Source organism: Clupea harengus, chromosome 18 (genome assembly GCF_900700415.2).
Source record: "Clupea harengus chromosome 18, Ch_v2.0.2, whole genome shotgun sequence".
In the NCBI taxonomy this organism is placed as follows: domain Eukaryota; kingdom Metazoa; phylum Chordata; class Actinopteri; order Clupeiformes; family Clupeidae; genus Clupea; species Clupea harengus.
This window is the reverse complement of record NC_045169.1, coordinates 17,529,943-17,543,198: the sequence shown is the minus strand read 5'-3', so window position 1 is coordinate 17,543,198 and position 13,256 is coordinate 17,529,943. Positions and strand designations below refer to the sequence as shown.

The 13,256-nt window shown below is 40.2% G+C and overlaps 1 long non-coding RNA gene across 1 annotated transcript; it reads right to left on the bottom strand.

Annotated features, from left to right (window-relative positions):
* Window positions 1-7,156: 7,156 nt before the first annotated feature.
* LOC116224760 lies at window positions 7,157-8,747 on the bottom strand. Its single transcript, XR_004165716.2, has 3 exons — window positions 8,553-8,747; window positions 8,390-8,467; window positions 7,157-8,226 (listed from the first exon to the last, which is right to left on the bottom strand). It is a non-coding gene; the product is annotated as an uncharacterized LOC116224760 (long non-coding RNA).
* Window positions 8,748-13,256: the final 4,509 nt, after the last annotated feature.

The window sequence follows — 13,256 nt, the reverse complement described above, 5'->3', positions numbered from 1 at the left end:
TCCACTCTTCTTTCCTTCTTCCACTCTCCTTTCCTTTCTTCTTTCCTTCTTCCACTCTTCTTTCCTTCTTCTACTCTTCTTTTCTTTCTTCACTCTTCTTTCCTTCTTCCACTCTTCTTTCCTTCTTCTACTCTTCTTTCCTTTCTTCACTCTTCTTTCTTTTCTTCTTTCCTTCTTCCACTCTTCCTTCCTTCTTCAACTCTTCTTTCCTTTCTTCACTCTTCTTTCCTTCTTCCACTCTTCCTTCCTTCTTCAACTCTTCTTCCACTCTTCTTTCCTTTCTTCACTCTTCTTTGCTTTCTTCTTTTCCTCTTCTTTCTTTTCTTCTTTCCTTTCTTCACTCTTCTTTCCTTTATTCTTTCCTTTTACTCTTCTTTCCTTACTTCTTTCCTTCTTTCACTCTTCTTTCTTTTCTTCTTCCTTTCTTAACTTTTGCATTTCATGCACTGGTATTTCCTTCAGGAAATGCATTTTCTAGTTATTATTCTTTGTACCGAACTTCTGCGCTTTATTCAGCTTGAACCGCTTAACTTAGAAACTTTGTTCAAACTTTGCTGCGTAGGTCTTGTAAAGGACACTTATGCTATGTATTTTTCATTTTTCTAAACTTTATACTTTTTAAAATATTAAATAAAAACTAATACAATTTCTCCCATTGACTTACATTGGGCCATTATGACATCATAATAGGGTCTTTAAACTGGCTTGCACCTGTGCTTCACTGACACCTGCGCCAAGGTTCCAAGGCTCCTCTTCTCTCTGTCCCTCTCCATTCAACTGTATAACTAGGAATATTATTCTTTCCTTCTTCCACTCTTCTTCTTTCGTTCTTTCCACTCTTCTTTCCTTCTTCCACTCTCCTTTCCTTTCTTCTTTCCTTCTTCCACTCTTCTTTCCTTTTCTACTCTTCTTTTCTTTCTTCACTCTTCTTTCCTTCTTCCACTCTTCTTTTCTTCTTCACTCTTCTTTCCTTCATCTTTCTTTTCTTCTTTCCTTTCTTCACTCTTCTTTCCTTTCTTCTTTCCTTCTTCCACTCTTCTTTCCTTCTTCTACTCTTCTTTTCTTTCTTCACTCTTCTTTCCTTCTTCCACTCTTCTTTCCTTCTTCTACTCTTCTTTTCTTTCTTCACTCTTCTTCCACTCTTCTTTCCTTCTTCCACTCTTCTTTCCTTTCTTCTTTCCTTCTTCCACTCTTCTTTCCTTCTTCTTTCTTTTCTTCTTTCCTTCTTCCACTCTTCTTTCCTTCTTTCACTCTTCTTTCTTTCCTTCTTCCACTCTTTTTTCCTTCTTTCACTCTTCTTTCCTTCTTTCACTTTTCTTTTTTTTTCTTCTTTCCTTCTTCCACTCTTCTTTTCTTTCTTCACTCTTCTTTCTTTTCTTCTTTCCTTCTTCTTTACTTCTTCCACTTTTCTTTCCTTTCTTCTTTCCTTCTTATACTTTTCTTTTTTTCCTCTTTCCTTCTTCTTTCCTTTCTACACTCTTCTTTCTTTTCTTCTTTCCTTCTTCCCTTCTTCTTTCCTTCTTCGACTCTTCTTTCCTTTCTTCTTTCCTTTCTTTACTCTTCTTTCCTTTCTTATTTCCTTCTTTCACTCTTCTTTCCTTTCTTATTTCCTTCTTTCACTCTTCTTTCTTTTCTTCTTCCTTTCTTAACGTTTGCATTTCATGCACTGGTATTTCCTTCAGGAAATGCATTTTCTAGTTATTATTCTTTGTACCGAACTTCTGCGCTTAATTCAGCTCGAACCGCTTAACTTAGAAACTTTGTTCAAACTTTGCTGCGTAGGTCTTGTAAAGGACACTTATGCTATGTATTTTTCATTTTTCTAAACTTTATACTTTTTAAAATATTAAATAAAAACTAATACAATTTCTCCCATTGACTTACATTGGGCCATTATGACATCATAATAGGGTCTTTAAACTGGCTTGCACCTGTGCTTCACTGACACCTGCGCCAAGGTTCCAAGGCTCCTCTTCTCTCTGTCCCTCTCCATTCAACTGTATAACTAGGAATATTATTCTTTCCTTCTTCCACTCTTCTTCTTTCGTTCTTCCACTCTTCTTTCCTTCTTCCACTCTCCTTTCCTTTCTTCTTTCCTTCTTCCACTCTTCTTTCCTTTTTCTACTCTTCTTTTCTTTCTTCACTCTTCTTTCCTTCTTCCACTCTTCTTTTCTTTCTTCACTCTTCTTTCCTTCATCTTTCTTTTCTTCTTTCCTTTCTTCACTCTTCTTTCCTTTCTTCTTTCCTTCTTCCACTCTTCTTTCCTTCTTCTACTCTTCTTTTCTTTCTTCACTCTTCTTCCACTCTTCTTTCCTTCTTCCCCTCTTCTTTCCTTTCTTCTTTCCTTCTTCCACTCTTCTTTCCTTCTTTCTCTCTTCTTTCTTTTCTTCTTTCCTTCTTCCACTCTTCTTTCCTTCTTTCACTCTTCTTTCTTTCCTTCTTCCACTCTTTTTTCCTTCTTTCACTCTTCTTTCCTTCTTTCACTTTTCTTTTTTTTTTTCTTTCCTTCTTCCACTCTTCTTTTCTTTCTTCACTCTTCTTTCTTTACTCTTCTTTCCTTTCTTATTTCCTTCTTTCACTCTTCTTTCTTTTCTTCTTCCTTTCTTAACTTTTGCATTTCATGCACTGGTATTTCCTTCAGGAAATGCATTTTCTAGTTCTTCTTCTTATTATTATTCTCTTTACCGACTTCTGCGCTCAATTCAGCTTGAACCGCTTAACGTAGAAACATCGTTCAAACTTTGCTGCATAGGTCTTGTTAAGGACACTTATGCTATGTATTTTTCATTTTTCTAAACTTTATACTTTTTAAAATATTAAAGAAAAACTAATACAATTCCTCCCATTGACTTACATTGGGCCATTATGACATCATAATAGGGTCTTTAAACTGGCTTGCACCTGTGCTTCACTGACACCTGCGCCAAGGCTCCTCTTCTCTCTGTCCCTCTCCATTCAACTGTATAATTAGGAATATTAAGAGACACCTTCCATTCTCTACTTTTTTTTCTCTCTATCTTTCTCTCTATCCCTCTCACTCTACTTTCTCTCACACTCCATCTCTCTGCTTCACTCCATTTTCTCTCCTTCTTTTAATATTTTCCCTCTTCACTCTCTCTTCTTTCCTTCTTTCCTTCTTCCACTCTTCTTTCCTTCTTCCACTCTTCTTTCCTTTCTTCACTCTTCTTTTCTTTCTTCTTTCCTTCTTCCACTCTTCTTTCCTTCTTCCACTCTTCTTTCTTTCCTTCTTCCACTCTTCTTTCCTTTCTTCTTTCCCTTCTTTCTTTTCTTCTTTCCTTCTTCTACTCTTCTTTCCTTTCTTCACTCTTCTTTCTTTTCTTCTTTCCTTTTTCCACTCTTCTTTCCTTCTTTCACTCTTCTTTCTTTTCTTCTTTCCTTCTTCCACTCTTCTTTCCTTCTTTCACTCTTCTTTCTTTTCTTCTTCCTTTCTTAACTTTTGCATTTCATGCACTGGTATTTCCTTCAGGAAATGCATTTTCTAGTTCATTATAATATCACTGTCAGTGTTTGTCTTTAGAATGTGGTGTAGCCATGTGAACAAATTATAAACAGAATTAGATCTGCCTGGAACCATGTCTGTCTTATTTCCTTTTGGATCCAGCACATCCAAAAAGAAGCTCCTCATCTTTAAGCGCTTTTATTACCTTCAGGCACTTCAGGGAGATTTTTTATGATGTAATAGAATGGGTTACAGCATGACAGATATTCTTTATTTCTTTATTTTGTCATTTGCAGTGCAATTTTGGGGTTTTATAGTTACAGTTTTAGGTAAGGTATTTGGCAGACACTTTTGTCTAAAACAACCTACCTATTTGAAAAAGAAAGCAGAATATTAGGACAGGACTGTGGATAGAGATAGACAGGAGATGAGAGGGAAAGAGATAGGGAGGGGGGTCGGGAAATGACTGACAGTTAAATATAAAACCGAGCCCCCATGGACACTGAGGTTACATCTGGTGAGGGACGCTCTAGAATAATAGCAATCAATGCTCACATTAGTGCAGAAAACAAGGACTCATTTCAAATATTCCAATCCATGAATCATTATTTGTTAAACAAGACACATCACCAACTCTGAGGTCATCATGTGTAAAAATGTGCACTGTCATATCTGCACACAGTGTAAGTAGAAACCCTGCTATAGTCTCCTGAGCTCTTGCTGTTCCTACCTCTGTTCCCATGGAAGAGATCACAGTTTTGGTCAAGCATTCATTCATTAGGCCTAATGTATGGTCACAGTTCCGGAATCAACATCTTTAATTCTCATTCTGTAATTAATTATCATTCCAACTAATATCTTGGTAATTACTACAGGTCAATACGTACTTGCCCAAAAAAATTCCTTACTTAAAATAGATGGCAGTTCAGCGGTGGTGTCTGATTCTGGCCAGTTAAAGACTGTGTTAGGTGAAAATTCACTCAAGTTACCTCAGGACTCCAGAATTGCATATAAGTATATTTATTCAACAACAACAAGCGCATCAGGCTAACTCATGTCTTGGCAGACAAGACAGAGGCACGGGCCGACTCTCAGAGAGAGAGAGCGCCCTGGATCACCCCCCAGACTGCAGCAGACAAGAGAGAAGCAAAATTAAACACATCACACAAGGTTTATATAGAAAGAAGACTACTAGTTATTCTTATCAGCCTTTGCTTTCACACACACACAGAAATGAAATGTCATTTTTCAGCTCACAAAGGCATATGATTAACACACATAGCTTAGCTCAATGTCAAACATCGGCCATTGTGTTAAACAATCACAATGCTAAGTTTATTAATGGATTAACAATCGATATGCTCAATTTAATAATGGGTAAACATGACAACGCGAACGTTTGCGGATAACACACGCCGTCCGATTATTAACACCGAAGACATACAGAAAAAAAACAAGCAGTGAACACATACATAATTAATTTAGGACAAATAGTGTGTACTTCTCAAGTTAATACTCCACGTAAAGTAATATTTCTCTAAACCTAACCCAAACATCTTGTAACTATATGTTCTATTATAAAATGCATTTATTAATTAAGTTATAAACATATTTTTTTGACGGTTATAACCTGAACCGTTGGCAATTAAATGGGCCATGACTCCAGAACCATTCAGATGACATTATTCTTGTTCAAACCCAGTGCTCAAAATCAGATTTTGTCTTTCAGCGATCCATGTAATCAACAGCAGTGTAAAACACACATGGCGGACTCAATTAAGAGGTTTGGCCACATTTGAAAAGAATGCTGTGGAAGCTCAATGCTATGCTAGATGTGTTGAAAGATTAGCAAAATCTATTTAGGCATGTTTGTTATTAACTGAACACCACAAGAGATGAAGCAGAGCCATATCCAATGTCTTAAACCTTTAAAGGTCATTCAGCGGAAAGGGAAAAAAAAAACAAGGAAAGAAATCTTGTGCATTTCACCATCCAGCATTCTTTTGGATATAATATACTTTAACCAATTACCAAGAATAAGTAAATAAGTTAAAAAGTGGAAGTAAAAAAAAGGTAGAAAAATGGGGGAAAAAATGTAAAGCAAGATTTAATAATACAACGTACAAGACACAAATGGTTTAGAAGTTAATGCTGCAATGTGGAGAGTGATGTTTGTGTTTCCATGAATAGAGATTTTATACTGGGGTAGCTGTATTCTTTTAGGAACAGGAAACAATTTGTTTAAAAAAAAGATGAAATGAATAAATGGAAATAGATGCCTGATGCTAAATAAACATAAATAAATATCACTGACGTGTGGACAGTAGATGGAGGGACATGTCTATCAGTTTTGAAATGAGAAAGAGATGGTTATAATATAATATAAAATAATGAAATATCACAATAGATTAACTGTATTAATATAATATACACTACAATGATAAATTAAGGTACCAGCACCACTTTTTCTGGCTAAAGAGTAACTTCCAGTATTGGCCAATTTGAGTTATAGTGCCATGGAATTTCTACAAATTGAATTCTGCAAAAGTATGATTAATACACAGTAGTTGAGTAAACCATATGACTGAAATATAATTATGTAATAATGTAATTGTATGTAAGTATTTTGTTGTGATTGATTTAGCTACATTTTGCTTGAAGGTAACGCTCTCTGGACTTTGTCCTGTCGGCTGCGAGTCTTAATAAGCCTTTGCATTCTCTCTTCCAGAAATGTATCGCCTTGGGCTACTAATACATGTTTTTGCACAACTAACAAGCTCCACTACAACTGGTAAGTGTGGGACTCATATTAAATTGATCAAGGGCATTCTTAAACTTTGGCTTGTTTTTCCTGCTCCCGCACGCCAATGCTTTCTGCGTGTGACACGACCACAGCCCCACGGTATTAATAAAAGTGTGTTTGATTAAGGTTGTATTCCCGCCGCGTTTATAAGGCTCACGTGGTCAAAAAAGAAACAGCCTACCTCTACACCTACGAATGATAATATTGCGGTCACTGCATAGTGAGATCTATTTTTAAATGTTCAGCACATTCAGGCAAACAAGGAAACAGAAATATATTTGTTTCTGTTTCCTTGTTAGCCTGAATGTGCTGGTATGTATTTCTTTCTGTTTCTTTGTGAGCCTGAATGTGCTGACATTTTTAAATAGATGTCACTATGCAGTGACCGCAATAATTATCATTCGTAGGTGTAGAGGTAGACAATTCCTTACAAAAAATAGACATACACAACATGTACCCTACGCAAGAACATTTGATAGACAATTTTGGCCATAATAATGCTAGTCTATCTCACATTAAATGGTGCAGGCTAAAGCAACATAGGCTATGTCTTCTAAGAGAGTCCATTACTTTTCAGTGTTTAGGCATAGTGTAACCAGACGTTTGTGTGTGGGGTAGGCACACCCTGCTCTCTACTACCCCCTACATGTTCTTGTGGCAGAAGGGGAGGGAGGAGAAGGGGAGGGGAGACGATCAGAAACATGGCAGATTAATTCATACACGTATCAGGATGAGCATGCTACTATATGTGACAGTGGCGAGGTAATTTGCTAGGATAGTTTTAATTGTCGACTACGCCACCTAGGTAGTCACCCTAGGACAGATATAGACTCAGTGTTACTTTAGTTCTAACAAGGCAAACACAAGTTCGTACCACTCTTAGGCCAGAGACATGGGTTCCATAAATACAGTTTATTAACAAGTATACAAACAGTAGTAAAAGGAGTACAGGGCAATTCTAGTACAGGCTGTTGCCTCTCACACAACAACCAAACAGAGTTATTTCCAGTATACACACATACACTAAACACACACAGTAGACACGTACAATGTTAGGCCAGTGGGCTATGACCCGAATATGAGCAGGTGAGATGGCCAAAGCCTTACGGAGATGGGCCAGTGGTCAGGACTCAAAGGTGGAGCAGGGCAGTGGCTTACCGCAGCGAGCAGGACTTTCCAAGAGGGGGACAGGAGAGGCCCAGAAGACACACACCACACGTGCATAAAACCAGTAAGCACTGCACTCCAAAATAGGGCAACCGTTATGCACACAGCAAGGAAAAGTGAGGGGGGGGCTCCACCACCTGGGGGTCAGCCTGTCGCTCAAGTGAAACCCACTGCACCTGTCCAGGGAGAGAGATAAAGGCACTGGGGTTAGCAAAACACTTGACAGTAAAGATGCAAGGAGAGGATTTAATAGTCTGGCTATCCTACTGAGGCTACTTAGCTTTGGCGGAGGGACTTAGGACGGGGTGGACCTCCGACGGTCAGCGGGGAGTAGCAGGCTTTGTCACAGTACCCTGGGTTACCTTAGCTACATGCACACACCCACACACAGAGGCACACGCACACACTTCAGCAAAGACACGGTTAGGCTAGTTAACAATCACTCAGAATTACCACCACAGTTAACATAGCAGCAGCACAAAACATGCAGGCCAAGCCGAGAGGGAAAAGCAGCAGCCCACTGCACAGCCCCATGCATCAAATCAAAAGAAACCAACAAAACGATATCAGGCAGAGCAAGCGGAGATGGAAGGTAGCATACCCAGCCTAGCCCCATGCATGCAGGAAATCACCGAGAGCTACACACCAAACATGAGCATGCCGGTCAATTATAAACATGCATTTGACAGTAAAACAGAACAGCAGCCCTTCCCGGGCGGAGGCAGTGGATGGCCCTCCGCTCAACGTGCCGAGCTGCAATGACTGCACACTCAGGGACAGCGAGTCATGGACGGAGCTATGATAGAGAGGAGGATAGCATTGTTATTCATAACTAATGCGCATTTAAAAATACAGAGCGGTGCTGGTAACTAAACCTGCATATTAAAATACAGAGCGGTGCTGGTAACTAACCCTGCATATTAAAATACCGAGCGGTAGTAGTAACTGAACCAGCCTACCTCCAGCTGATTCCCACCGAGCACCCGGCGTCAGAGCAACCGCTACACCGGCTTTGTCGCGACAATGAACCACTCGTGCTAAACAGAAAAGTGAACGAGCCTTTTTAGATACAATAAGAAGGTGCCGCAATGGACGAAGTGGCTTAACGCCAAAGTTGCTTACCTTCGGTAACAGCATTAGTCCAAGTAGTGCAATTTGCAATCCCACGCCACCATACAAACTGATGGGCACCCGGAAGCAAAACAAGGTTAGGAGGACGTGTCTCCCCGTGACCTGAGCTGGGCTATATATCAAAATACAAGCCCGCCCAGTAATCAGTGTTTCTTATTACACCTGGGGGAATGGACTGTGGAGGCGTAGCCCACTCTGCCACATTCACATGTGGTAAATGTACACAATAAATACAAACATAACATGATACATACATAAAATTGATGGGGAGGTGGGGGAGAGAGCATTCAAGTATTGTGCACCCAAGGGTAGCCTAAAGGTAGGGTACAAGCCTTGGGGAACACCATCACTTATTTGTATCTAATTAAGGTCATACCACCCTGCTATTGCTCCGTGACAGCAAAGGCAATGAGAATATTCAGCACAAGAAGAAAAATACACTCGCCCCCACACCCGCACATTCCGATCACATTCATACTGGCAATACCGGGGAAGCGGTAACACACCTCAGAGCCTTACAGGGCAAACACACTTCCCCAGAAGAACAGAAAGAAGCATAGGAGTAGCCTACATAAATGTTGACAAGCTGCTGCTGGCTTCCTTGCCACTGCTGCCGGACGTGACCGAGTCCTGACCCGTAACACGTCCCACAATACAACTTCCCTTTAAGCCACCAGCTGACAGGTTGCTGTCTCAAATAGCAGGTGCTAAAACCATAACTTCCTCAGTTCTGTATTTTAGGTGCGACCTTCTCAGTTTCGGTCATTAATGCCACAGTGTTTCTGGGGGGGCAAAAAGCGAGTTTAAGGACTACAGGAATATGGAGGATTTTTTGTTCTTGTGTTTACGTGGCAATATAGATATATATTTTTGTTTCTGAAGAGGATTGTTTATTTTGGTTGGATTACGTCTACACACGGGAGCTTTTTTGATTATTATCGAGGAAGCAGGCCGAGTCCGACACTGTGGCCTGTCGGAACACTGGGTCACGCTGGGACTTTAAATATTTGTTTCCAAGGACTTTATGATGAGGAACATTGATACTTTTTTGTTACGTTAATAACCACACTTGAATTGTTTATGTATACGTGTTTCTGTTATGTTTACTCTGCCTAAAGGCGCTAATACAGATCTCCTGATTTTAAGATAACAGCGAAATGTAACGAGTTCTGCTTTGGGGATATAACCGTTGCACACCTTAAAACTTGTTTGCAGGAAGAATTAGACAAAGTTACACCTAAAACATATCATCACTTGGTGACTGTGGTAAATACTTTACTGTACCAAGTTTTTTTTTAAATATGTTGCAAGAATCTAAATTGAATTTAATGTTTATTTTTTTTTTAAAACTATACAATTCACAAGGTAAAACATCAGATATTGTGCTGTTGTATTGTTTTCAATACAATTCAAAGAGGATTTACAAATCACTGTTTTCAGTTTTAATTTTAATTTAACATACCGCTCCAACTTTTTATGATTTGGGGTTGTATACCATTCCGTCAGGTAGAACACAGGGGTGTGGTATTAAGAAAACACCCTTAATGCACTCAAAATACTATTACTTTATACTCCAATGAACGACATGAGTGTGTCTTTGTTCATTTATGTACTCTACCTATTCAGTGAAATATATAGGTTATCATAGGCAAGGTGATTTTAGTCAGCTTTGTTAACTTGATGTGTTCAGGTAAGTATTGTTGTGTTTTGAATTAGTTGCTGTTTGCATATCTTTGCATTGTTGATTGTTCTTGTTTTGAGTTCCTAGTGAGTTGATTTACACATCAATCAATCAATCAATTCAATCTTATATAGCGCTTCTCTAAATACCCGAAGTCGCTTTACAGAGTCCAGAGTCCAGTAATCATTCATACACAGTCATACCGGTGGTGGTAAGCTACATCAGTAGCCACAGCTGCCCTGGGGTAGACTGACAGAAGCGTGGCTGCCAATCAGCGCCTACGGCCCCTCCGACCACCACCAACATTCATTCATATTCATACGATGCAATGCATGTCTTTATGACACACTTATTATTTACACATGAAGTCAAATAAATCACATATGTGTGAGAAATAATATCACAGGTGAGAGATCTGGGTAAAGAGACAAAGGGACAAACACTGGATGACTGATCATTATTCTTTAATTTATCATATAAATATTGCTGTCGTCTCAGAGGCATACAGGCTAAGACTGCTCCAGGCATCTTTTTCTTAAACCACCACAATAAGACTCTAGGAGACATGTGAACTCCAGTCCCTGAAAGTGCAACAACTAAAATTACAGAAATATCCATCCTGTGAAATATTCTCCTTCAAATTACTCATAACATAGATATCACAGAATATGGACTACCTTTGTGATTTTAGTTAAAAACAAACACACCCACACACACATTCTCTCTCATTTCAACATATCAACATTCTTCACAAGTTATTTTATACGGCCAATATATAGAAAAATAAGGGTTTAAATAGATTACATGTACATAGATTACTCATATATCACTGACACATTATAACTTCCTACAAGTATTTATTGCAATTATAAAATGGGTCCAGTCCAACCCTTTAGTATGTCAGGCCTTAAGCGCATCAGGGGTGCGCAAATTGAATGCACATCGAGGAGGACATATTTCCTTCATGTATCTGTGGAGGACGTATTTCCTTCATGTAGGCAGCTACCACGGCCGTGTGACGAGCACGGAGAGGAGGGTGAGGCTGAAGGTGGTGAAGAGGCTGATCCTGCTGCTGACGTCACCAGAGTTGCCGGCGATGATGGCTGCGGGACAAAAGAGAGAGACAACAGAGGTGAGTGACACCCTCAAAAAGTCTAAACACTATTTTTCGAGCACACATGTCAGGTTAAACCAAGACCTGACAACACCCATTAACTTTTTAGGCAGGGCAATGTTGGTGCATAAGTTGAAGATTTATGTCACACACTGGTGCATAAGTTGAAGATTTAGTTCACACACTGCACCCTTTCTTTGACTGCAAGTTAGTGTTGTTTCCCTAAGGAGAAGTGCTGTCACTTAGGACATCTAGATAGGAGTCACTAAGCAGTCACCAATGAAATGTGGATAGCCTTTAAGAGAGAAGTAGATAGCTGTCACTGAGGAGATCTAGATAGTCGCTAAGAAAAAGTCGCTAGATAGCAATCTCATTGACTCACGTGGGCCATTCGTTGTTGTTGTGGGGGCTGTTGTGGTGGTCGAGGTGGTTGTTGTGGGGGCTGTTGTGGTGGTCGTGGTGGTTGTTGTGGGGGCTGCTGTGGTGGTTTCAGCAGCTGTTGTGGTAGTTTCTGGAGCTGTTGTGGGTGCTGATGTGGTAGTGGTGGGAGCTGTTGTGGTAGATGCTGGAGCTGTTGTGGTGGTTGCAGCAGCTGTTGTGGTAGTTTCTGGAGCTGTTGTGGGTGCTGATGTGGTAGTGGTGGATGTCAAGTTCTCAGGTGTTTTCTGACTACTCTCTGGCCCAACTTGAAAACGGCCTGGTGCATTAATCCCAAAGGACGCATGGGACAACTCGTTCCAACTCAGAATGATTTTTATTTCTTTTACTGGTTGGCTCATTTAGGTTGAAAACCTTAAAAAATACAAAAAGCACAATTTACACAAAAAATACAAACAAACTTCCAACAATCAACAAAATACACTCAAACAAAAAGCCAAACTCATCCTGCATGCTTGATCATCATCACCACAGAAATCAAACAATTTATACTACCATCATTAACTAACAGCACTTCCAACAGAAAACAATCATTGCAATAAAACCCATAAAGTTACCGTACCAGTGGCTCCTCTGGTTGCACCACGAGTAGATCCTTTGTAAGTGTGTGTGTGTCTCTCTCTTTTGAAATGTTTGTTGAGAGGCTTTTCCATTCCTCCACAGGTGCTCCCACTCAAACCAACGAGCAGGCTGCATTGTGCAGGCAGGTGCATTGTGGGACTTGCAGTTTTTTAAGCAGTCAACCGAAATCAAGACTGACAATGTTCATTTCACCTCAACACCTCCCACTTGAGCTCCTGGTTTTCCAAACCCAGGGAGCTCACACCAGATTCTCAAGCCTCAGACTTATTCACTTGCCACATCAGTGTGTATGGCTCTGGAGGCCATGCAATAGAACACAATTCCCCACACTTTGCGTCTTCACTTCATAAGGGCCGAACAGGTCCATGGTTGTGAAGTCACTCACCCAGGCTTTTTTCCTCGTTCTGAGAAGGGTCCCAGCCACTCCCTTGGTCCTTTTCTTGAGAGACATTGCCTCCCACTTTGACGGACCTCTGGTCTGGCCCTTCTTCTCGCGCCACTTATGTGCTGCTTGCCCCACCCAGCCGATGACCTTGACCAGTTTGGACAAGCTACTGAAGTTCCTCACTTTCACAAGCTTTTTGATTACCCAGCCAGCAGGTTTCCTTTTTGGAAGAGAAGGACTTGGGTTTGATGCAGTTCTTTCCTCTGGAATTTCACTTCTCAGGTTCTCCTGAAGAGTCTGCATGTTTTCTTTTTTCTGGCCAATTTTTGCTTGAGCTCTTGTCACTACAGCTGTGAATGCCTTCCTCTGGAGTTTGTTTACACTCTCCCTGGCATTAGCTGCAACCTCTCCAGCAGACTTTTTAGGCCACTTGTCTACTGACCACTTCAGGAGGTCTGGTCCATTCTGCCACGTGGTCAGCTTACCGCCTCCACC